This window comes from Sceloporus occidentalis, unplaced genomic scaffold (genome assembly GCF_023333645.1).
Source record: "Sceloporus occidentalis isolate IW3139 unplaced genomic scaffold, rSceOcc1.0.p SCAF_55, whole genome shotgun sequence".
NCBI classification, from domain to species: domain Eukaryota; kingdom Metazoa; phylum Chordata; class Lepidosauria; order Squamata; family Phrynosomatidae; genus Sceloporus; species Sceloporus occidentalis.
In genome coordinates, this window is record NW_028317035.1 from 2,501 (window position 1) to 27,102 (window position 24,602).

General features: G+C 43.2%; 1 pseudogene; it reads right to left on the reverse strand.

Moving 5' to 3' along the window:
* LOC149287868 (sortilin-like) overlaps window positions 1–24,602 on the reverse strand; it is a 49,321-nt pseudogene that overhangs the window by 528 nt on the left and 24,191 nt on the right.

Sequence of the window (24,602 nt, forward strand, 5' to 3'; positions counted from 1 at the left end):
CACACATCAGTTTAGCATTCTCAATGCAGCCCCTACAGCACACAGCATTGTCAGTCATTCATCCAGGCCCCCCTGCACACAGCACTGTCAACCTCCTGCTCCAGCTTGCACCCACTGTTCACAGTATTGTCTGCCTCCCAAGGATATTGTATTTATACTAGCATATACACACACACACATTCCTCATTTTTGTCCACATGGACACTATGGCATCACACAGTTGCTGCAGATTTGTTGGCTCCACATCCATGATGTGAATCTCCCGTTCCACCACATGCCAAAGGTGCTCTATTGGATTGAGATCTGGTGACAGTAGCAGTCTCCTACCCCAAATCACATCTCCCCTGCTGCACATATAAATCTGCAGCCTTCCACACACCAATATGCCCCACGGCACACAACAGCAGAACATCAATTCTGGTAAAGCTATGCTGCACACCTACATTGATTGGACCTTCACCTTTAACCTTGCCCAGCATCACCGACAATTCCTACTGTGATAAGACTATTTTATATATGATAAGCATAATAGCTACATATAAATATAGATAATGTCCATATGGACCAGAATATCTGAGGAATGTTTCCACCACTTTGTAGAAAGTATACCAAGAACGAAGGCAGTTCTGAAGGCAAAAGGGGGGTCCCAACCCGGGTACTAACAAGGTGTACCTAATAAAGTGGCCAGTGAGTGTATATACAAAAACAGATACTCATATTACAGATCAACGGCAGATAAATAAATCTTGTGCCCTCGTAATCAAGCTCAGTGTCTGTTTTGTGTGACTGGAATACAAAGACTTCCAAGGGCCCATTGGTGTGCTTCAAACTAAAAAGGAGTTCTCAACTCACCGACCACTATGTATGATGAAGGGCTAGCATTGTGTCATGATCCTACCCAGCCTGCGGAGCTGCATATCTCACTCTTGTTTCAGTTTCCCTGGTTTGCTTGAATCCATTCCTGGATTTCTTTTTGCTCTGTTCTGATCTCCCATCCATTGCTTGTTATGTTTCTTCTATAACCTCTGCTTAGCTTCCACACTCCCAGCCTGCAGCATCCTGCACATGAGTCTTGTGCAATGTCTCATGCCTGTTCCAGGGAGCCTGCAGGATTTAACTTCGTTCTGGACTACATCCGCTGCTATATCTGGGCGCTGGTGTGTGGCTGCACAACCCTAGATGCTCATCTCCCGTGTGAGTGCAGTCGTCCCGCACCAAGCCCTGTCCTGAGACTCCGCTACTGCATACTGAACTCCTGAACTCCATCTTTGGGCGCGCTGGGTCATTACAGTCGTCCGTATGGACCCAGTTTCCTGACACATTGACTAGTTTCTGCCACAGGAAGTGCTGACATGAAACTTTGTATAGTTTAAATCAGTGATGCTATGTTTAAGAAAATTCTCTGAGTTGAATTACAATGGTTCAGCTACACTCTTCATATGGATGAAGTTAGTTCTTCAAAAAGCTTAATGATGTTAATCATTGACAAAGCAATTGTCCTGCAAACGTCGAGTGAATAAACCTCACCTATTGTCAGTCTTGATTTAAACAGCATAATGAGAGAATGTCTTAAAACATGTAATTAAACCTTTAAGCATAAATTGTTTCAGGTGGCTTGTTCCACCTACTCTGCTGCTGAGTAATGTGAGAGTTAAACCATAAGCACAAGAGCTGTACTATCCTGGGGGCAATGTAGAGATGTAGACACATGGGAGAGGTTTATACCTTTGTTTCTAGGTCACCGGTGCACTTTCTCCTCATGTCCATTTCCTCTCGTATCGGGTTTACTCCACCAACACACTTATCCCCAGGAATCTTTCGATAACTGGTGGGTAGGAAAACACATAATAAATTAGCGGAGTACAACTGTGGTTCAATAGAAAAAATATGGAAACCGATTCCAGAGGAAAAGGTACATGCTAGGAAAATCTTAATATAAAGTACAGAAGTAGAATGTTTCAAACGTGTTATAAAGTATCACATGAAAACATAGCACTCACCCATTGGTCCTAAGCTTTTCCTTCTCTCCAAATATACACAGTTCAAGCTCATGGCCCGAAGTTCTGGCTGCTCCTCACACACCGACTCATTCTCTTTTCGAAAATATCCAAAGTCACTTTGAGGAGAGAAGGTAAACATCATACAAAAGTATTTTTTTGTATAGAATACCAGTAAGACTATATTAATATGCAAGTGTGAATATGTGCCTTTACCACATATAGTCATCCAGTGTGCATCTACAATAAGTCGATTCTCTGTTCACTATGTAGCCTCGTCCATTCCGACACATAGAGGATTTGCGCAGACGTAGATAATGCTCCTTATATCCCAACACACATCCATCAGCTGGTGCTCGGGATCAGTTGAATGTGCCAACCACTTAATGTAGTCATGCTCCTCACCTGAATAGAAAGAGACAGCATTTCGCAAGAGAATTTACCTGGAGCACTAAGGAAATAAAATTGGTCAAATTCTGTCAAACCGAATATGGGTCATCACCTGAGGGCAGGTGATATAAGGCTCAAGGCAGGCAGACACAAATACACATATAGTGTATATTATACTCACAGCTGTGAGTCAGAAGGCTGGCAAAGTCAATTGTGTATGACACCCACACTCGACGAAAGTTGCCAGGGTGATAACCCCACACTGTGACATTAAGGAACGAGCACCAGGCTCAGATGCCAAACCAGTAAACATAAGAGGTTCATCAGTGAAAGTATAATTCAGCCAGCACTGGCCCTCGTCTGTTGAATACCTGTATGGAGAATTGAAACCGAAAAAAACACTTCTCAGACTAAATGGTACTAATGTGATGTTGACGAAATCATTCCCCTCAGATAAATGTACCTTTTCATGGTTTCTGGTATGGGTAATATTTAGATATTTACATAATATTAAATACATTAGTAAACATGCCAGTTGTGTACCTCAGACACACTGTGGTATGATTTGGAGATTCTGAATTGGACACTGCGCAGCAAAATGATTCCACAACCAACGGCATTTCTATTTTTGAGGTAATGTAATAAGTGAATTTGAGGTAACTGCAAGTGAGCTAAAAGTTTAATCTCTTCACTATTTATTATGACAACCTAAGTTTTTTTCTTGGAAGAAGGTTAAAAATTACTATTTATCCACATTATGAGCAGTTTATATGTATATATTAGTAAATTTCTTGGGAATTTCTTGATTTTTTCAGCACACCCAGCAGATTCCAAATATACCATTTTATATATGTGTATGTCTCATTTGGTTTAAATTTAATGCATGGCTGCCGTCAATTAAACAGCTCTAGCTGCCTCGGATGTTAAAATATGCCAACAAAACTATATATTTTTTAGAAACTACACTCCCAGCTGCAGCAAATGAGTTCTTATTTGTATTTGTATCATAAATCTGACGTGCACAACAAATAAGTATCACACTTATAAAAAAAAAAGTGACAAGTTAATTTATGTCTTGCGCACTCCAGTCTTGTGCTACTAATACATGCAGCCCCTCATTTGATGTGCCAAGGGGTGTAGTTTCTGCAAATGTATACTTTATGTACCATAATATAACTTCCCAGCTGTCTAATCGCAGGCATCACCCTAAATGTTTTAAGACAATTTTTTAACAAGACTTTCAAATCTGCCATATCTGAAGTTAAAGTGGTCTAGACATCTGAGAAGTTCAATTAGGGTACGCATTTCAAGAAACTACACCCCTTAGAGCTTCAAATGAGGGGCTACGTGTATTTCTAGGACAAAAGTTCAGTGAACAAATGATGGAATATGTCACTTTGGCTAGAAAATGTTTCTAACCATAGCAACATTGTTATAAACAAAAACGTGTCTGTATTTTATGAATCTTACTGTAATTATTGAATAACATTTACTGTATGAATATATATATATATATATATATATATATATATATATATATATATACACATATATATATATATACACACACACTGTTATGCTATCAATAACCACTAACTATTCCAAGTCCACACTCCTTGTTTTCTGCAATTAACAATATTTGAGAGGCTAAACAAATTAACAATACATATACAAATTACTATAAATTAGTATATGCTGTTACCAAACTATCTATTCATTGATTGAATGGAAATAACAAAGAAACAGCAGTAAACACGTGATACAATTACCACTCCCTTGTGATGAGAGGGAGAGAGTTAGCAGGACTTTATAAACACAATAAGTCCTCCTTCTGCTGGACACTCCCCTGGTAACCTATCTTCTCCAGTGACCCTTACAGACCAAGGTGATAGAAAAGGGAAAGGACATTGCACTGGGGGAGGGAGTGAAAGGTGACCAAATGTCCTAACTGATTTGCCATGTGCTCTGCAGAGAAGAATCTCCATTAATGTTTGAGACCATTTTAAGGTCTTGTATAGAGATGCTTTGCCAATTGGATCTCTGCATCAGAACACCATTTCACTTCATTGGCATACAGTTGGTTGTCAATCATACCTTCCTTTCTACAGACATGTTCATTTGTGTCTTGCACACTAGAAACAAATGCAGCCCCTCATTTGATGTGCCAAGGGGTGTTTTTGCAAATGCGTACTTTCTGTGCCATAATTTAACTTTCTACGTGAGCAGTAATGCCACGTCAAGGCTTTAACCCTAATTACTGACCATTCACACGCCTTTCATATCTCCATTCACTCACAGAAGCACACACCATTCTTCCCCTTAAAATCCCAAAGAAATTATGGTAAAGGGAGAAAAAAACAAAATCACTTCTCCAGGGATGAAATGGTTACTCACCTACCACAGGCTATTTGGCTGATTTTAATAATATTTGCAGTTCATTTACATATCATCAGGTTTTCAAAAAATTGCCTCCCTCTACCATTGGCTAAATTTAACCCCATGATCAAAGGGATCATGGGATTAAAACGTAAAAAGTTAAACTAGTTTATGTTTAGATAATTTAATTTGGGGGTCTCTAGGAAATTTTGATCTTTATGTATCTGCCTTTAAAGCCCCCCAAATCTTTTTTTTTTACATTTTTACTTTAACTTATTTTTTATTCTTTTTTTACAAGCCTTATACCATTGGAAAGGTGAGGCGATTACCTTTCCAACAGGCATCTAAGCAGCATGCCCCCATACCTCTTTAACTGACAATCGGCAGTTGCGCGGTGACGTCAGTTGCGCGGGTGACGTCACCAGGCGGATCGGGTGGCCCCGGTGATGCCCTTCAGTGTGAGGGGCAGATCGCCCCTAGGCTAGGTGGTGATGGAGGTCCACAGACCTCCATCAAGGTAGGGTAGTGCTAGCGATGGCATGGTGCAGTCGTTAGCACCAGACTGGGACATATATACATACACGCACATTATATAATATATATTGTGAGCTGGGATCATGTAACCACACAGTCTTAAGGTTTGAAATACCACATAAGGCTGAATTCTTTTTAGAAATTGTAGTCCTTTTTTATTAAAAGGTCTGTAAACAAACATAAATAAAACAAACAAAAAAGAAAAACCTTGCTCTCTGAGCACTGACAAATAGCAACTAACTCTCGTTGGACGGCTTACCCGCTACCCACAAAAACATTTACCAAACACCTTTTCGTTTAGGAACCATTCAGTAGATTCTTTAGGAGAAAAATGCAGTCTCACTCACTGCTTGTGTTTTCTCACCTGAATCTCACAGGGCTCTTTTTTTGTAGCAGCCCCCTGCTGCTCATTGGTCACAGGTGAGTAACTCTCTGGGATAACCAGAACTCCCGGACTGGCTGCATCACCTGCTGCAAGTAAACTGTGGAGTGGAGCACTGGCCCTCCCTTCTCTCCAAATGCTCCACCACAGGGACCCAAACATAACTTCAGTATTACCATTATTTTGTCGGTAACAAAACATTCTCCCTGGGGTTATCGAATACATTGCACTGCAGTATTTTGTGGGAAATGTACATGTTATCCACCACCATGCCCTGTTCCCTGTCACACATCCTCCCCCCCAGCTCAAGCCTTGTGAGGTGAGCGACCACGGTCATAAGTGAATGTTTACGTGAAAGACCATCAGCATTACCCTGTTTAGAGCCTGCCCTGTGCTCTAACGAGAAATGATAGGGTTGTAAACTAAGGAACCAGCGTGTAACTCTGCTATTTTTCTCCTTGTTTTGACTCATCCAAGTTACTGGTGCGTGATCAGTCACTAGCTTAAACCTTATAGTTGCAAAGTTGGAAATAAATCTCCTGTAATAGCCAAGACCAAGGAATGTTCTGACTTGTTTCTTAGTCAATGGCCGTGGCCAATTCCGTATGGCTTCAATTTTAGCAAGTTGCTTGACTAACCCTCTCCCAATGGAATACCCTTGATACTTAGCCTCCTCTAGGCCAATAGTACACTTACTAGGGTTTGCCGTCAGGCCAGCATTTCGTATGCAATCAAGGACGGCCTGCACTTTTGGTAAGTGAGACTCCCAATCTTCACTGTGTATAACCACATCATCCAAGTAAGCCGCTGCGTAAAGGGTATGTGGTTTTAGGATTCGGTCCATCATTCTTTGAAATGTTGCTGGAGTCCCATGTTAACCAAAAGGTAACACTTTATATTGAAAAAGTCCATCTGGAGTAGAAAAAGCAGCAATTTCCTTTGCCCGCTCTGTGAGGGGCACTTGCCAATAGCCTTTGGTTAGATCCAGTGTGGTGAGATACCGGGCTTTCCCAAGTCTTTCCACAAGTTCGCCAACCCTCGGCATGGGATATGCATCAAACTTGGATATTGTGTTACGTTTCCGATAATCATTGCAAAATCTGATTGTACCATCAGGCTTTGGTACAAGCACAATTGGGCTACACCAGTCACTTTGGGATTCTTCGATCACCCCAAGGTCCAACATTTTCTTCACTTCTGCTTTGATTGCTTCTCTACGAGCTTCTGGTATTCTATACGGCTTAAAATGGATCCTTTTCCCCGGTTCAGTGACAATATCATGCTTTATTACAGCAGTTCTCCCTGGAACTGTGGAGAAAACATCTTTATTTAATCTAATAAAGTCTTTTACCTCCCTCTTCTGATGTACAGTCAGGGTTTCGGATATAATGACAGCAGGGTCATTATCCTTTGGAGGGAGGTTTGATACTTCTATGGTCACAAGCACTTCTCTTTCTTTCCATGGCTTAAGTAGATTCACGTGGTAAATTTGTATCTCCTTTCGTCTTCCAGGCAGTCTTACTTTATAATTCACTACTCCCACTTTCTCAATTACTTCATAAGGCCCATGCCACGTTGCTAGGAATTTGTTCTCTACAGTAGAAACCAAAACAAGCACTCTATCTCCTGGTTTAAACGCGCGGACCCTGGCATTTTTATTGTAGCTATTCTGCTGACATTGTTGAGCAGTCTCCATATGTTCTCTAACAATGGGTATAATGGCTGTCATCCGTTCCTGCATCTGATTTACATGCTCTATGATGCTCTTGTGTGGTGTAGACTCATGTTCCCAAGTCTCTTTGGCTATATCTAGCAATCCTCTAGGGTGTCTACCATACAAGAGTTCAAAAGGAGAAAACCCAGTAGAGGCTTGAGGGACTTCTCTAATAGCAAACATTAAATAAGGCAAAAGGCAGTCCCAATTTTTCCCACCTTTATCAATGGCCTAAGCATAGACTTTAGGGTTTTATTGAATCTTTCCACCAAACCATCCGTTTGTGGGTGATATACTGAGGTTTTCAACTGCTTTATACAAAGGAGATTACATAATTCTTTTGTAACTCGGGACATGAATGGAGTTCCCTGGTCTGTCAGTATTTCCTTGGGAATCCCAACCCGGCTGAACATTGACATAAGTTCCTTAGCAATAGCTTTTGCTGAAGTTGTACGCATAGGTATTGCTTCAGGGTAACGCGTAGCATAGTCTACTATTACCAATATGTACTGGTGTCCTCTGGCAGATTTTATAAGAGGGCCCACAAAGTCCATACCAATGCGTTCAAATGGAACCTCTATAATAGCTAAGGGCACTAATGGACTACGGTATGCTGTAAGAGGGGCAGTTAACTGGCAATCAGGACAGGAGGAACAATAATTTGTAATTGATGCCATGACACCTGGCCAATAAAATCTCCTGAGAATTCTCTCTTGTTTTTTCAACCCCTAGGAGCCCTCCCAGAATATGGCTGTGTGCTAGATTTAATACTGTATGTCGGTATGCCTGGGGTACCAATAGTTGTTTAACCGACTCTAATTTATCAACTCTATACAGTAAATCATTTTCTACCTCAAAATATGGAATAGGTCAGGGTTTTTCCAGGATTAACAGGGGCCCCATTCCTCATAGCGATCTGGTCTCTAGCCCCAGATAAAGTGGGGTCCTCCCACTGTGCAGCTCTGAAGTTACCCAGGTTACCTTCTAGGTCAGTCAATTCTACATCAGGCTCCGTCATATTAGAAGGACCTGCCTCACTCTCCTCAGTGTTACTCCCCACTAATGTTTCTATAGGGACTGAATGCTTGTTCCTAGCAGCAGCTTCTCTGTCCAAGTCATCCCCCAATAAATCTGAAAAGGGAAAGTCACTAACAGCGCCCTCTACTGGTACTGAGTTAACCCTTTCAGCAGTAGTCCATAAAGTCAAAAAATAGGGAAATTCCCTGCCAACTATCATTTCATGGACTAATCCGTTCACTAGACTCTATGATTTACAGTACCACTTTGCGTTTCAATAATCACCTCAGCAGTGGGGTACTGGTGTATGTCCCCATGTATACAGGCAACCTCTAGATTTTGGGAGTCATCTATTTTTAACAGACCCTGGTCTAGAAGTGTAACCATACTCCCCGAATCTAGTAAAGCATTTACTTCTTTTCCCTCTACCTTTAAAGTACACCAGGGATGGCCCTTCAGACACTCATTTTGTGTGACAGAATATACGGAGTGAGAGAAAAGTGAATAAGCACCCCACCGATCACCAACATTCCATTCCATTGCAACAACATTCTCAGGACAGTCTTTTGCAATATGTCCATATTCTTTGCACTGAAAACACTTAACCGTATAATTAGGCATTATTCTTGAGGATGGTGTGGTCTCTTCCAGCCTCACAAAATTCCTGCCTTTTGCTGTAGTGTCCCTTGGGTTGTAAAACCCCATCTGCTCCTCCCGAGACCCCCTTTTCCCTGGATCAGTCTTACCAAACTTACTGGGACTCTGGATCTTCGGGGTCCTAAGTCTCTCCTGGTTAGGGAGTTGCAAAAATTCTCCAGCTGTCACATACCATTCCACCAAGGCAACTAGATCATCAGCAGTTTTAGGATCGCTCTGGCTGACCCACCGCCTTACGGAAACAGGCAATCCTCTCAGGAACCGGTCCATCACAAGCTGTTCTACGATGTGGCTAGATGAGTTAACCTCTGGCTGTAACATTTGTAACCGTACCGCTTTGTCTTGATTATAAGTCCAGGAGTGAAATCTCTGGGCCCGAACCGCTATTGTGACTCCCAGGCGGGCCAAAATTTCTGCTTTCAGTTTACCGTAGTCACAGGCTTCTGCAGGCTCCAAATCATAATATGCCGTTTGAGGGTCTCCACTCAGGAACGGTGCTAAAAGGCTTGCCCATTCAGATTCAGGCCAACGTTCTCTTTCAGCTGTCCTTTCAAAAGCCATCAGGTAAGCCTCTACATCATCTGTAGCCACCATCTTTTGCAAATAGTTACTCACTCTCAGAGTCTTAGAACTATGTGGCACTTCTGCAGTATACCTGGCCAGCCTCTCAGATAGGCCCTGGACCTCCTGCTGCATGGCACGAGTGACATTTTGTTGCTCCTCTTTTTGTGCAAGCAACAGTTGCTGCAAGACTAATATTTTCTTGCTAGACAGTTGTAGCTTTTTGCTGGGCAGTTGTAGCTTGTTGCTGTGTGGCTGCTGCCTGTAGTAAAGCCTTAATAACATCCTCCATGTTTATTTTTTGTGGTATTGTTTCCTTTTCCAGACTATCAATGTGGTCCCGGCATTCTCCACCATATGTGAGCTGGGATCATGTAACCACACAGTCTTAAGGTTTGAAATACCACATAAGGCTGAATTCTTTTTAGAAATTGTAGTCCTTTTTTATTAAAAGGTCTGTAAACAAACATAAATAAAACAAACAAAAAAGAAAAACCTTGCTCTCTGAGCACTGACAAATAGCAACTAACTCTCGTTGGACGGCTTACCCGCTACCAACAAAAACATTTACCACAGACCTTTTCGTTTAGGAACCATTCAGTAGATTCTTTAGGAGAAAAATGCAGTCTCACTCACTGCTTGTGTTTTCTCACCTGAATCTCACAGGGCTCTTTTTTTGTAGCAGCCCCCTGCTGCTCATTGGTCACAGGTGAGCAACTCTCTGGGATAACCAGAACTCCTGGACTGGCTGCATCACCTGCTGCAAGCTAACTGTGGAGTGGAGCACTGGCCCTCCCTTCTCTCCAAATGTTCCACCCCAGGGACCCAAACATAACTTCAGTATTACCATTATTTTGTCGGTAACAAAACATTCTCCCTGGGGTTATTGAATACATTGCACTGCAGTATTTTGTGGGAAATGTACATGTTATCCTCCACCATGCCCTGTTCCCTGGCACAATATTATATTATATTATATATATATATATATATATATATATATATATATATATATATATATATACACATATACACACACATACATATATATATACACACACACTCACTGGCCACTTTATTAGGTACACCTGTTCAATTGAGTAACACAAATAGCCAATCAGATTGCAGCAACTCAATGAATTTAGGCATGTAGACGTGGTCAAGACAACTTGCTGAAGTTCAAACCGAGCATTAGAATGGGTAAGAAAGAGGATTTAAGAGACTTTGAATGTGGTATGGTTGTTGGTGCCAGACGGGCTGGTCTGAATATTTCAGAAACTGCTAATCTACTGGGATTTTCATGCATAACCATCTCTAGGGTTTACAGAGATCGGTCCAAAAAAATAGAAGCTTTCCAGTGAATGGCAGTCGTGCGGATGAAAATGCCTTGTTGAGGTCAGAGGAGAATGGGCAGACTTATTCGAGGTGACAGAAAGGCAACAGTAACACACAACACGTTGAACCTTGGCACACTTTGGGCCCATTGGTACCAATTGAGCATCGTTTAAGTGTGACAGCCTACCCGAGTATTGTTGCTGACCATGTCCATCCCTTTATGACCACAGTGTACCCATCTGCTAATGGCTACTTCCAGCATGATAATGCACTGTGTCACAAAGCTCACATCTCAAACTGGTTTCTTGAACATGACAATGAGTTCACTATACTACAATGGCTTCCAGTCACCAGATCTCAATCTAATAGATCACCTTTTTGGATGTGGTGGAATTGGAGGCACCTTGTAGAAAGTATGCCACTAAGAAGGCAGTTCTGAAGGCAAAAGGGGATCCAACCCGGTACTAGCAAGGTGTACCTAATAAAGTGGCCAGAGTATATATGTACTGTATTTATAATTGTGACAGAATGACCTGTCACACAAGGCCCCAAGATAGTCAGAGATGGCTCCAGCCTGGCTGCCAAACAAAGATTGCATAGGCAGGAACTTCATTGTGTAAACTAATCCCATTAACAGGATTGCTGCCAGGGAGAGATTCAGTAGCTAAAGGGGATTAAAGGTTGGGTTGTCTACATGTACCTGTTTATCAATGTTAATTTATGTTAATGAAGTTCTATGGATATATGTTTTACAACAATAAACTGTTCATTCCTGCTGTGCTGTACTCAATTCAAGGTAGTTGTGTCTACTTATTGGGTACACATAGCAGGGTTCCAAGGTGTGCACGCTGGCTGGTGCTGGAAGTTATTCCGGGGACAACAGGAGGATACATGTGGGTGATCTCTGGGAGTTACTACAGCTCTCTTGGTGAACCCGTTAAAATAATCCTCACCTTTACTTTTAATATTGTAATTTACGGGTATGTGTTGTGTCTTAATGTTGGGATTACGGTAGTATTGATTGTATTGTTTTATATGTAATGTGAAAGTAAAGGTTGTTTTATCATAACCGGAATTGCGGATTCGTGGATATCCTGTTGCATTCTGTAAATGCAGAAGCTTTCAGTTTGAACCATATTTTTAGATACATATAAAACAGTTCAGTTCCCTAGTTCAGTGATGGCGAACGCGTGGCACGCAGAGCCGTCTCTGTGGGCACGCCGTGACCTGGGCCGGACTGGCCCACCGGGATACCGGGAAATTTCCCGGTGGGCCGGCAGATTCGTAGGCCGGGCGGCTGCCCGAAATCTAATCTAAATGGCCGGCGCTACTTTCTTTTTTTAGTAAAGTATTAAAGCAGCGCCGGCCGGCGGCATCAGCACTCAGCGGCCGTGTGCGATGGCCACCTACTGATGGGAGCAGCGTGAGGGGTGAAAGCCCCGCCCCCTCGCACGGACCTTTCACCCCTCATGTTGCTCCCATCACTATGCGGCCATCAGATTAATGGAAATTTAATCGAAACGGCCGATGCGTGCTGACACCGCCGGCCGGAGCTACTTTAATACTTTTTTTATTTTACTTTATATGGCAAGCCGATCCGGCATATTCAATAAAAAAAATAAATAAATGATGGCCGCATAGTGATGGGAGGAGCGTGAGGGGTGAAAGCTCCGCCCCCTCACACTCAGACTGCTGGAGCACCGGATGTCCTGTCACTGACATCCTGTCAACATAGAAAACGGCGGCCTGCAGCTACCAGAGGACGGAGGCCAGGATGAAAAAGCCCCAAAGTGGAAGAAGTAGAAGGTAAATAAACAATTTTATTTTTTTTAACAAACTGTATAATATTTTTTTATATAAAAGCCTTATGCCCCCCATATGCCACTCTGCCTCCCTGATATGCCTTATGCCCCTTATATGTCACTCTCCTTCCAGAAATGCCTTATACCCCTATATGCCACTGTGTTCCATGATATGCCTTTTAACCCCCTAAATGCCAGAGTGGCATATAGGGGCTACAAGGCATTTCTGGAGGCAAAGTGGCATATAGGAGGTTAAAATGCATATCATGGGGCAGAATGGCATATAGGAGGGTATAAGGCTTTTCTGGAGTGCCCCATGGTATGCCTTTTAACCCCCTATATGCCACTCTGCCTCTATAAATGCCTTTTAACCCCCTATATGGCAGAGTGGCATATAGGGGGTATAAGGCATTTCTGGAGGCAGAGGGGCATATAGGGAGTTAAAAGGGGGCAGAGTGGCAAGCCTGGGGCAGATGTTTGGCACTCCACCAGAATTGATCTGTGTTTGTTTTCTGGATGTACCCTGCAATATGAAAAGACATCAGATTCTACTAACTTAATCAGGTTCTATTAACTTAAGTAATTGAAAGCTCCTTGACATGGGGCTCTATGCAAAAGAAAATAAAAAGGGGGTAGAAGGGGCTGTTGGCAGGTTGGCAAATAAAAGGAAATAAAAACAAAAACAAAAAATGTCTCAATCTAAAAATGTTTGCAGTAGTAAATGTTTTGATTCCATTATGTGTAATATATTTCATTTATTAGGGCCTTTTAACAGTTTTGCTTTCTGGTATTTTAATACAAATAATATGATAAAAAGAATGTTTTATAGTTATTTGTACGGCAAATAGTGTGACTCGGGTATGTATAAGGGGTGCGTGTGGGTATAAGAGCTCAATCGCGAGATAAACTATATGGGGCTGCTCTCCAAATGTTTCCAGGGCTGCTTTTCAGTCCCAGTCCGGCCCTGGCCGTGACTACAGTCATACACTGTAGTCACAGCGTCGGCTCTCAAACATTCAGGTTTAATTGCAGTGTTGGCACTTTGAAAAAAAATACGTCGTTTTGGTTTGCAGTTTGGGCACTTGGGCTCAAAAAGGTTTGCCATCACTGCCCTAGTTCATAAAGCACAGGGAAACAATAGCATAATGTTGTGGACCATCAGTTCAATTTCATCACTTACTTAATTGTGTTTATGGGCAGTTCGCTTTGTTCCACAGCCACAATAAGACCCCCAGAATCAATTATAGCATAATGATGTGGGCCATCCAGCACTAGACTCCATGAGTATCCCCCATCATCCGAAAGATACACCCCAGGCCTAGAGAGTGACACTGCATCCCCCACGCTGCCTGTAACAAGTAAATACTTTCTTTATTGCATACAAAAAAATCATTAACCTAACATAGCAGAAGATTGTAAAATAAATTACCGTATTTGCTCGATTATAAGACGACCCTGATTATAAGACGACCCCCCAAAATCTGAATATTAACTTAGGAAACAAAGAAAAAGCCTGAATATAAGACGACCCCAAAGGAAAAAAGTTTTACCAGTAAATGTTAATTCATGTAAACTATTTTTTTTAATAAAAGCTATGATTGAGAAAAAGATTTTTTTTGTTTTTATTTCTTGTATTTTCCAACCTGTCCCCCAGTTACGCACATCTGCCCCCAGGCTTGCCACTCCAATATGGCACTGTGGCCCATGATATGCCTTTTAACCCTCTATATGCCACTGTGCCCCATGGTATGCCTTTTGACCCCCTATGTGCCACTCTGCCTCCAGAAATGCCTTATACCCCTATATCCCATTCTGGCATTTAGGGGGTTAAAATGCATATTATGGGGCAGAGTGGCATATAGGGAGGTATAAGGCATTTCAGGAGGCAGAGTGGCATTAAGGGAGTTAAAAGGCATTGTACAGAGCACTCTGCCTCCAGAAATGCCTTATACCACTATATGCCACTCTGCCATTTAGGGGGTTAAAAGGCATATTATGGGGCAGAGTGGCATATAGGGAGGTATAAGGCATTTCAGGAGGCAGAGTGCTCTATTAAATGCCCCCTTAACGCCACTCCAGAAATGCCCTATGCCCCCATTTAACACACACACACACACCCTATACCCCCATTTAACTAACTAACACACACACACACACACACTCTCTCCCCCCCCTTCCCCCGCTCTCCCCCCTCTCTTACCGGTGCTTCCAGCCGGGGCAGCGGGTTGACGTCGCCTTCTGCTGCAGCCAGAAGGAGGTGTGGCTAGCAGCGGGGGTTTGTATGCGTCCGTCGCGTATACTTTCCCCGGCTGTCAGAGATCAGAGTTCCCCGCACCGGTGCGGGGAACTCTGATCTCTGACAGTCGGGGAAGGTCTATGCGACGGACGCAGACAACCCCCGCTGCTAGCCACACCTCCTTCCGGCTGCAGCGGACGTTGTCTACGCGGATTGCGTAGACGTCAACCCGCTGTCCCGGCAACACAGCAGGAAGCACCGGTAAGTGTGTGTATGATGGGATGGGGGGGGAGTCGGGTGAGACAGGAGGATCCAGGTCCCCTGCAGCGGTGCGGGGGATCTGGATCTTAGTCTCCTAATCAGACCTCTATTTGAGGTCTGATTAGAAGACGACCCCGATTAGAAGACGAGGGGTATTTTTCAGAGCATTTGCTCTGAAAAAAACCTCGTCTTATAATCGAGCAAATACGGTAAATTAAACCTATTCACTCACCATGAGATATGATGATTCCCACAGCACTGGGTTCAGTTAAAGGAAGCATGGGGACCTGAAGATTCTGAGATATGCTGTACTGACCATGTACATGCAAACTGCACTGTAATATAAAGATACATTTCACTGCACAGAGAAACAATACATACACAGACACACAATAATGGGATGAACAGCATGGCTTAATCAGGTTGCCAACCTTTTTTTCTTGTTCATAGGATTACCATTGTGAGAAATCACACCTAGCTGTTTGGGTGTGACAGAATAAGGCCACAGCAAGTGATTTATTGCACTATAATAATGCCTTCACAGACTAAGATAACACTACACTAAACTATAGGCTTTATTCTACGGTAGATTCTAGACTTCACCATTAGCACGTTTGCAGACTGCTAGGACATACAGTGTGCTGGGTGTCCTTGTCTATACTGTAGTGTTAGAGAAACCATACAAAAAGTATATCCAGGCTGCATAATAACAGAGACCACATTTGTGTCCAGAAGGCACTAGGATACAGAAACACAAATACTTGGATTTTCTACCCACACTGCCCTGTGCAATACCCTAAACCCTTATTGTAGTAGCATAAAGCTTTTGTAAAAAAAACAAAACAAAAAAATAAAAACACTACTCAGAATGCCATACCACACACATCAATGCATCAAACAAGCAAAACGCTGTAGAGAGATATATTGTGGGGTTGTTCTTTGTTTGAATGCAGTATTTGGGAAAGTGTCAGATTTAGTTCAATATACACAGTATTTGCAGGATATGCATAATCATCCCATTTAGTTATGTCTACCCTTCTGTTATGCTACTGTTCCAAATAAGTCAATTAGACCTTGCAGCCTTTGTAAGAATGGGATAAGAAGGAAGATGACTTTAGGGACACAATTGGAGATGAATCTAACCTTGGCGCAGAATTAATCTGAATTTTATTAAAGACAGGAGGCGAGTATTTTGCATAACTTCCTTTACGGATTAACCTCCAGCAGCAAAACAGTTAACAATAAAAAGAACAGCAGCCAATAATAGAGCCCAAAGACCCTATAAATGATCAAGAGTCTGGTCACTCCTCCTCTTTCTTTGCCTGAACAAGCCGAACAGGAAAATCAGGAAACAGCAAACGTCCCAGCAGAAAACTCAATATCGAACAGGATCCACTAGCACCTTAGATAGCAGAGGACCGGCCTGAAAAAAAGGAGAACCGACACGTGAAAGTACCAGGCAATCAAAACAGGAAACACCTGAAAGGGTGGAACAAAAGAAAACCCAGGGAGGGAAGACAAGGGAGGGGGGGAATACTCGCCTCCTGTCTTTAATAAAATTCAGATTAATTCTGCACCAAGGCTAGTTTATTCTCCAATTTTAGGAGGCAATTTTAACGCCCAGCCACAAAACTAAAAGAAGCGTGAGACTGGGGACGAAAGTAAAAAGTCCGGAACGTGGACTCTCTAGACCAGTCCCCCGCCAACATGATGTCGGCAATGGAACTGCCCGCAGAGAAAGCCGCCAAAGCAGCCACACCCCTAACCGAGTGGGCTCCGAAAGAGTCTGGAACACCAGCCAACTGGAGGACCCAACGAACCCACCTGGCCAAGGGTGGACGTAAGAGATGAACAGAGGTCCTGAACCAGAGGATTGAAAAGGCTCAGAAGCGCAAATGTAAGCTAGAACGCAAGGCGCCACACACACACACAACCTAGACCTGTCCGGGAAATACGCCGGAGTCTGACAGTTGGTCCAGGATGCAAAGAGATCCAGATGAAACAGACCCGTTTGGCCGATAGGGCACAGTTGGCGTTCCCCAAAAGACAGAGGGCTCTCTGGGTCCATTCGCAGACCAAATGGGGATCCGATGGAGCTCCATCGACAAGAGCCCCGTTTGCCATCTGGAAGATGTGGGTAAGTTGACCCCAGACGTCCAAGAGCTTGTCCTGAGTGGAACATAGACCTAGCTCAATCCCCTTCCTGGGGTCCTTCCCATGCCTCGTAAGGAAGGTGACGAAGGATTAGTCGAACTCGGGAGTGTTGGTGACCATAACGGGTACGGTAGGCCTGGGGCATTCAGACCGGAGGCGCTGGTGGACCTCTTTATCCAGGGGCCAGCAGAGCCAAAATTTGATAAACTCCGCAATGTGATCCGATGTGGTCCATTCGGTGGAGCGTGGATGGGGCAGCGTCCTGGGGTCAAAGAGTGGTATGCCCAACTCATCAGTGACCTCGAAAGGTTGATCCTGCTTGGAACAGGAGGGTTTAGGCTCGCCAGGTTACAGATCAGGCCCACCAGCCAAAAAGGAGGGAGAGCCCGGTATTTATCCAGCACCTCATATTCCGCCTCTAGGTCAGCTGTCGGCGACCCAGGATCCCTGACAGGCCTGGACCGCTTTAGATGGGCCTTGCCCTTGTCAGAAAAGGATGGGGCAGCAGCCCAGACACATTTGCGGGATGGATCCCGGTCGGAGGGAGAGATGGAAGCCCCATTTTCAGATTCCTCGGCTTCAGCCGGAGGGATTACTTTCTGTCCTGGGCGAACTTGCTGAGCTTCGGCCAAAGCAGCAGGCAGAGAAGCCGCCAATGCAGAACGGAGCCATGCCTGAAAAGCCGCAGAGATGGGTGTGTCTGAATTATCCGCCATAATGCCCAATGTGTTATCTAAAAAACACTTAAAGGGGAAAGTATGTAAGACAGAGGAGAGGCACCCGCATGCACAGTGGGGGGTCAGCCTCTATAAACACAGCGGGGGGGGTCACCCCAAATTGAAAATGGCAGCACAGAGGCAGGAGAGGGGGGGTCACCCCTAACAGCCCGGGTGGGGCAGGGAATGGCAGAGGTGATCACCCTCGCAAACCAAAGGGTATGTGATCCTGTATTAAATGGTGAGTCAGAGACCCAGGTCAGCAAGGATAGAAATAAATTAAAATAAGTAGGTGCACTGCAATAAAAATAAGGAGCTGAAAAATAAATAGAGGTACCGGGAATTGAACCCAGGGTCTTATGCATGCAAAGCATGCATTCTACCACTGGGCTATGCGAGTACGAACTGCTGTGCTGCGTGGCCAGACCTAAAAAGGCTGAACCGGCGCGAAGGGAAGAAATCCGCAGTCAGATTGAAAAATAACAATCCGTGACCGCGGTGAACAGAGGGCTGGGCGATCCCGCCGAGTGGTATCAGATACTAGAAACCACGCCGGAGAGCTCAGCCAAGCAGAAAAAAAGGCGCACGACGAAGCAGATGCGCGGACAAAAACCTGAAGTTGCGTCACGTGGCAATGAAGCTGCGGCGCGACTGTGAGGTAGAGATGCCGACCCACGTGACAGCCGAAAATAACAGCGCTGACAGTAGGGAAGGGAACAGGTAGGTAAGATAAACCGCAGCAAGAATCAGGAGATAAACCCAAAGGTAAATAATAAGACAAGGAATGGTAAAATAATGTAAGGGGAAATATCAAAGAACACAAATATGAAAAATAATCAATTAATCTAAACCAAAAGGAATAAATACAAATTAATCAAAATATAAAGGGCAAATGAAGGCAATAACACCCTAATCAAATCCAACATAAATAAAATACACAAATACAATATTAGTAGTAGGTCTGAATAAGGCAAATAAGTTGGAAGGTTCTCAAATGGAGGATAAGCAGCAAAAAAAGAGGAGTGACCGGACTCTTTATCATTTATAGCAGTGGTTCTCAACTCATGGGTCGTGACCCAAAAGTGGGTTGCGACCCTGTCTTCAGTGGGTCGCGGAGGGTCAGGGCCGGACTGGAGGCATACTGGGAAAATTTCATTTTCCTGGGGCTGCCTTACACATTCTAGCAGCAATCCGCAAGCAGCAGGCTGTCAGGACCGCGGCCGCATCAATCAGGGCCATCAGGCAGCCTCTGGTCCGGCATGTTCTTTAGCATTACTCCGCGACCGCAAAGCAAGTTGCTTGATTGGTTTGCGGTCGCTGTCTGCTCCTAGTGGGAGGTGAATAAAGTATTTCTCTGATTGCCCGCGGACAGCCTTTCCACTCCCTCATCTTTTCTGAGGTTATTTTTGGGTCGCGACTTAATGACCAAAGACAAATGTGGGTCCTGAGGACACACGGGTTGAGAACCACTGATTTATAGGGTCTAGGGCTGCAACTAATGATTAATTTCATAATCGATTAGTTGGCCAATTATTTTTTCGATTAATCGGAATTTTTTTTTAAATTTTTCATTTATTTAAAATAATTTAATAAAGTAACGTAGGATGTTAAAAACAAACAGCAGATAAAAAAACTGATAAAAATGCATTTCTTGTTTTTATTTCCCAAAGTACCCACCAGTTATGCACATTTGACCCCAGGCTTGCCACACTGCCTCCCAGACATGCCACACTGCCCTCCCCACATATGCCTTAAATACCCTATATATGCCTTATACCCCCCCGATATGTCACTCCGTCCTCCCAAGTGCCTCTAACTGCACCTTAGGTTTATCTTATTAAATTAATTAAATTAACCCTCAGTCCTAGGCATTAAATTAACCCTGAAGAGAAGACCCCCATTAACATAACGTCATTCATTACGAGTTTCATTATCGATTAGTTATTGCAGCCCTGATAGGGTCTTTGTGCTCCATTCATGGTTATTGTTCTTTTTATTGTTAACTGTTTTGCTGCTGGAGGTTAATCAGTAAAGGAAGTTATGCAAAATACAAAGCCTCTTGTCTTGCTGTAAAATTAATGGCTAGCTTGACACAAAACTCTTTCTGGAGATAAAATGGCTCTTTAACTTAAGTTACTGTAGAACGTTATTAAGTGTGCCATTATTGAAAGGACGGGATCTAGGTTTTATTATTAAGAATATAACTACATTGTGGCAGTCAACCCAACTAAACCCACATTCTATTGGTTACCTAGAACACAAGGACAAAAACTACCCTTCAGAAAACGAATACGTAATTGAAAGAGAGCTATTTTTGTAGATTGCATTCTTAAGCTATTAGTAACAATTACACCATCTTTATCAGGCTACACTTTCCAGCTTAGATGTTGTATCAGTCTGTTCCAGTATTCCTCATGATGATGGAATCAAGAGAGTTAATTCTTTCTGGCTGAGTTTTTATATATGATTTATTATTTTGTTTAAATAAACCATTTACGAGCAAACTAGTGTCACTAGTTATGCAAACATGCATCTTAAATGGGGAGAGTCTACTACTCTCAAAATATCTGATCAAAAACAATGCTTAAATGCAGTATATAGATATTTCTTTTATCCAGCTCAAATTCTGTTTATTTAGTAAATAATGACATCGGTTTAACCCCTTCAATCCCAGGGGTTTTTGGTACCTCAAGTCCCAGAGCAATTTTGCCATTTTTGCGCTATGTTGGTTCATCGATTATCATCTTTTCCTGTGAATAGTGTACCCATGTAAACAATACATTGTTTTTTTAAGGAGAGATAGAGCTTTCTTTTGATACCATAGTTGGACGATTAGCTGAAAATTTAGAATGAGAAATTTAGTAAAAAAACTAGCAAAAATTAGAAGAAAAAAAAAAAACCACCTAATTTTTTTAAAATGTTTCCCTCTGAATCCTCACAAAATTAGGTAAAGTGATGGAAAATCTCCTCAAAGTTTATCAATTCAGGTATCCTGATTTCAGAAATACCTAATTTATATAGATTTTCAATAACTTTCCCAGCACCAGGGAACATACTATAGAGGTGTACATTTTTTGCTTATGGCTTAACAGGTTTGGGGGTTGTGAACGGGGGCAGGAGGGTTATACTGGCTAGATGTTATGCTAGGGCAATGGGATGAAAGGTTTTTAAATTTTTTATGATTATTATCTTTTAAAAGAATGGTTAGAGGTCCTCTTAGGGACCTGCTGAACATGCCAGTGATGTCACAATGACTTTTTTATTTTTTATATTATATTAATGATTTTTTTTTATTATTATTTTCTAAATGAATAACTTTTTTTTCTGCTTCAGGACGGGGGGGGGGGGTGAGAGACATGGTTTCTCACTCCCCTCCCCACGATCCCCCTGGTCCTCACAGACGTGCATAGAGATCGCAGTGTCTGTGCCTCCAATGAACCTCCGCGCGATCGGGCAGTTTGCCAGAAGCTGCCGGCTTCTGCTGTCAGGGGGGAGACCAAGCTGTCAAAGGACAGCCTGATCTCCCGTGCAGCGGCAAGGATGTGTCCCTGACGCTGCAAGAAGGGCTGGACGTACCGGTACGTACATATGGGTTTGAATGGGTTACTTGCTCACTTGCTTTTGTAAAGAACTTTCAGTAAAACAAAACTTGGATGGGTCGCTGGGTACCATTTTTTCCCCCAGAAACCGAAAGCTTCTTTTCCCTGCCCATCCCTGGTGACACTACAGATGCACTGGCAGACAGCAGGGTTAGGATACAGATCCCTCGCAGCGGTGCAGGGGACCTGCATCCTACTCTCCGATACGCTGAGACAGCCTCCCCTGCCAGCACTTTCAATGGGGGGAGTGCCGGCGTTCACCGGCAGCGGCGATGTGCGTAGGGGGGAGTCCTGGCAAGGGAGATTGTTAAAGCACATCGTACAGACGTGCCAGCAGCGAGAGGTTGTTAACGATTGCATCGCCGCAGCGGGTGAACGTCTGACCATTGTACGCTAACAATCTTCCTTGCTGGCACTTCCCACGGTGGAAGTGACAGCACCGGAAGTTGAATACGCGTACTGCGTAGATGTCCCCCGCCGGCCCTGCAAGACCCTGGGGAGTCTGCACCGGTAAGTCTAGGGGGGGACCTCTTGGGGGCAGAGTGGCAGCATATCTCAGGGGGGGATAGAGTGGCAGCATATCTCGGGGGGGGGCACATCTCGGGGGCAGAGTGCATATCTCAGGGGGGGGATAGAATGGCAACATATCTCGGGGGTGGCAACACATCTGGCGAGGGCAGAGTGGCAGCATATCTCGCGGGGGCAGAGTGGCAGCATATCTGTTCCAATAAGTGTTTTTTTTTTTACTAAGACATTTTTTTCTTTAAAAAAAAAAAAGCACCTAACTTTTAGGGTGCGGCCTATATTCGGGTGCGGCCTATATTCGGGTGCGGCCTATATTCGAGCCAATACGGTATTAAACTTAGAAAGGGATCCTTGATTAATACATATGAACATTTTAGAATTATATTTCCAGTTTATCGAGTGATGGCAATTTAGGAATTCATTATACTTTAGATACCTATAAAACTGTATTAATTTGGGCTACATATGAAATTGTGATATACATTTTAGTGTATACTATCAGTTACATTTGGTAAATGCCAACGGTAAGGTATTTTGCTGAATCCTAATGGCAACAAGCATCAGTTAGTTCTGCGTAGTTATAATAGGTCAAAGATAACCAAATGTATTTTTTTTCGAATATAGACATTGCCATATTATTATAATCATCTTTTATTTATATAGCGCCAACAATTTATGCAGCGCTTCTTTTAATACATATATTCAAGGGGTATGACAAGAATAGAATTGTCAGACAAAGACAAACCGATAACATTAGGTCGAGAGAGCCCTGCTCGCAAGCTTAGAATCTTGAGGGAACGGGGCCAGGATTTAGGGAACCAGTGGAGGATTTCACAGAGTAAGGAAGAAGAAGAGGAACAGCGTGCAAGGAAGATAATCTAGCAGTAGCATTTAGGACAGACTGTAGAGGAGAGAGTAGAGACCAGAAGAGTGTTGTGTAGCCATGATGGGAAATAAGTGAATGAACCAGAGTTTTTGTGGATTCTTGGGTGAGGAATGGGCAGATGCCAGAGATGTTTTTTTAGGTGCAAGTGGGAGAATCTGGTGAGAGACTGAAAGACCCCAAAGCATTGGGCCTGGATAGTAGGAGATCAAGTAGTGTTGTTGATGGTGATACAGATTTTAGGTAGTGGGGTAGAGATGGAAGCAGGGAAGATAATGAGTTCAGTTTTAGAAAGATTAGGCTTCAGGTAGAGTTGTGACATCCATGAAGAAACAGCAATCAGTTGGTAACACGGAACATAAGAGACGGAGAGAGATCAGAAGACAGGTAGATTTGGGTATCATCTGCATATAGATGATACTGGAGGCCAAATCACTTTGCCAAGAGATGAATTATAAAGAGAGAACAGCAGAGGGTCAAGGACTGAACCTTGAGGGACACCAACTGAAAGTAGAAGGGTGATAATGTCTTGCCAGAGACAGATATGAGGAGATCCAGAAGAGAGCTGTATCTTGTGTACCTATAGAAGAGAGTGAGTCAAGAAGAAGGTGGTTATCAACAGTAATCAAAAGCAGCAGAGCGATCCAAAGGTATTAGAATCGAGAAGTGACCTTTTGCTTTGGCAGAGAGCAAGCCATTGGATACTTTTGTTAGAGCCATTTCAGTAGAGTGAATGGGTTTGAAAGCAGACTGCAGAGGGTCAAGGAGGAAATTAGAGGAAGTTAGAAAGGGGATTGTACACAATCCTTACAAGCAATTTAGAGGTAAAAAGAAGCAGAGTGATAGGGTAGTAGTTCGTCAGACAAATGGGATCTAAGTAAGGATTTTTTTTAGAATGGGTATGATTAGCGCATGCTTGAAGGTTGTTGGTACAGTACAGGATGATAGAGAGAGTAAATAGGTGGGTAAGTGATGAACCAAGGGACAGACTTTTCAAGATGTGACAGGATGGGGTCAAGGGGACAGGTCAGCTCTTCTTCAGTTGTACTGGAAAAAGCAATTTGTATGGGACGAGTAGAGGGAGTAATGGTAGGTGGTGTAGGAGGGGGTTGCAAAAAGTTCTTGTCTAATAGTTTTGATCTTGTCTTTGAAGTTGGTAGCAAGATCTTGGGCAGTGAGAGGTTTGTGTTGTGGGTATGGAGGGACAGAGAAGGGAGCTGAAGGTAGAGAAAAAAAAAAAAAGGCATCGTGGGTTGAAAGAAAGGGAGGATATGAGAGTAGAGTTGCTTATTTCAGAGTTGTAGGTGTGAAGCATTAATTTGCAGTGAGTAAAGTCTTCGCTGGATTTGGATTTTCTGAAGTGTTCAGCCATGCAGCAGCACTTCTGAAGAAAGCGTGTGTTCTTGGTATACCATGGTTGGCATTTCAGTTGTCGGGGGTAAAACAGAGTAACAGGAGCTATG